The sequence below is a fragment of the Tenrec ecaudatus genome, chromosome 4, assembly GCF_050624435.1.
Source record: "Tenrec ecaudatus isolate mTenEca1 chromosome 4, mTenEca1.hap1, whole genome shotgun sequence".
Taxonomy (NCBI): Eukaryota; Metazoa; Chordata; class Mammalia; order Afrosoricida; family Tenrecidae; genus Tenrec; species Tenrec ecaudatus.
Genome location: NC_134533.1, coordinates 135,330,637 through 135,332,340, shown reverse-complemented (window position 1 = coordinate 135,332,340; position 1,704 = coordinate 135,330,637). Strand labels below are relative to the sequence as shown.

Below are 1,704 nucleotides of genomic sequence, written 5' to 3'. Positions count from 1 at the left end.
GTCTTCTTTACATTGAGTTGTTATCTACACTAAAGACTGAAACTTTTTAAAATGAGAAATAAAAGTATTTGAATTTTTAATGAGGATTTCTTGATTAGCAGTATTGGGTTTAGCATTATTTTACCATCAACTTCCTTATGCCTTAGGTAAACAACCATTTAAACAATAGGTCAATGACCAAGTATTAATGTAAACTATATCAATGGTTTCAGGAAACATACATTCAGAATGGACTTGAGGATGCTCAGGAGGAGCTTCTCATAAAACTCAGCAAGACCTCAAAAGGACCAGTTATTAGTTTATATTAAGCCAAGATTAGGAAAATCTTCCAGTGTTGACATTTTCATGTTCTTAATTTTTCAATCAAATAATCAGCTGTTATAAACCAGTAGGAATTGACTCTATAAATGAAATTTGATATGAAGCCGAGCTGATTCCCTGGTGCTACAGCATGAAATGGAACAGAACAGTGGCACATGGAAACCCATCCTCACATGTTTTAAGTCAGTGAAATTATTCCTTTGCAAGATGGCTTTTCCATCAGCTAACATGTTCTCAACCCCTTCTATACAAGCCTTCTCGAGATCTTTGCAGTTTCTGATAGGCTTCTTTGGCGCCGCTAGGTAATGATGAGATGCTGCTGGTTTGATAGCTTTGAAGCAAACTGGGTCTTCATTCTCACAGGGCCGAAAAGTTCAGTGCTTGGTTCCTGTTCCTGCGCGATCCAGCAGAACACGCACTTGCTGTCCTGGTCCGTGGACGCCTGGGACTCTGCAGCGACCGCTGACGGCTGCGTGGGGGACCTGGTCGGCTCTGCAGATGCCTCTGTCTAGGGGTTGAGGTCCGACTGAGCACTGTGGTGACTCGGTTCCTCCGCCATCGCACTGGCAGTCAAGGCTGCAACTCTTGCTTCAAGTCCTCCTCACTGCCAGCAAGCAAGTTCTGTCATCTACACATTGCAGGTTAATAATAAGCCTTCCTCCAATTCTCATGCCACATTCTTCTTCATATAATCTAGCTTTTCTGATGACTTGCTCGGCATACACATACATATAATAAGTAGGCTGAGAGGACACAACCCTGATACACACACATTTTATGATTTTTAATCATACAATTTTTTTTGTTGTTCACACAACTGCCTCTTTGTCGGTGTACAAGTTTCACATGAACAGGTTTCAATGAAGTGTCTGGAATTCCCTTTCTTCTCAAGGCTACCTCTTGTTTGTTATCATCCACACCGTTGACTGCTTTGCATACTCGACAGAACACAAGTAAACATCTTTCTGGTATTCCTTGCTTTCATCCAAGATTCATCACATATGAGCAATGCTATCTCTTGTTCCACTTCCTCTTTTGAATCTGACCTGCACCCCAGGCAGCTCCTTGTCACTGTAGTGCTGCGCCTGTTGTTGGATGATCTTTCCCCCAACTTTACTTGCATGTGATATCAATGATATTGTCCTAAGATTTGAGCATTCTGTTGGGGCACCTTTCTTCTGAATGGGTACAGAGATGTATCTCTTCCAGTCAACTGGTCAAATGGATGTCTTCCAAATTTCCTGGCATAGTTGAGTAAGAGCATCCAGAGCTTCATGGGCTTGTTGAAAGATTTCAGTTAGTATTCTATTAGTTCTTAGAGTCCTGTTTTTGGTTAATGCTTTTAGTGCAGTTTAAACTCCTTTGAGCGCCATTGGTTCTTGC

General features: G+C 41.6%; 1 pseudogene; it reads right to left on the bottom strand.

Annotated features, from left to right (window-relative positions):
• Positions 1-343: 343 nt before the first annotated feature.
• Positions 344-880, bottom strand: LOC142447118 (adenosine 5'-monophosphoramidase HINT3 pseudogene; annotated as a pseudogene).
• Between the last annotated feature and the right edge of the window lie 824 nt (positions 881-1,704).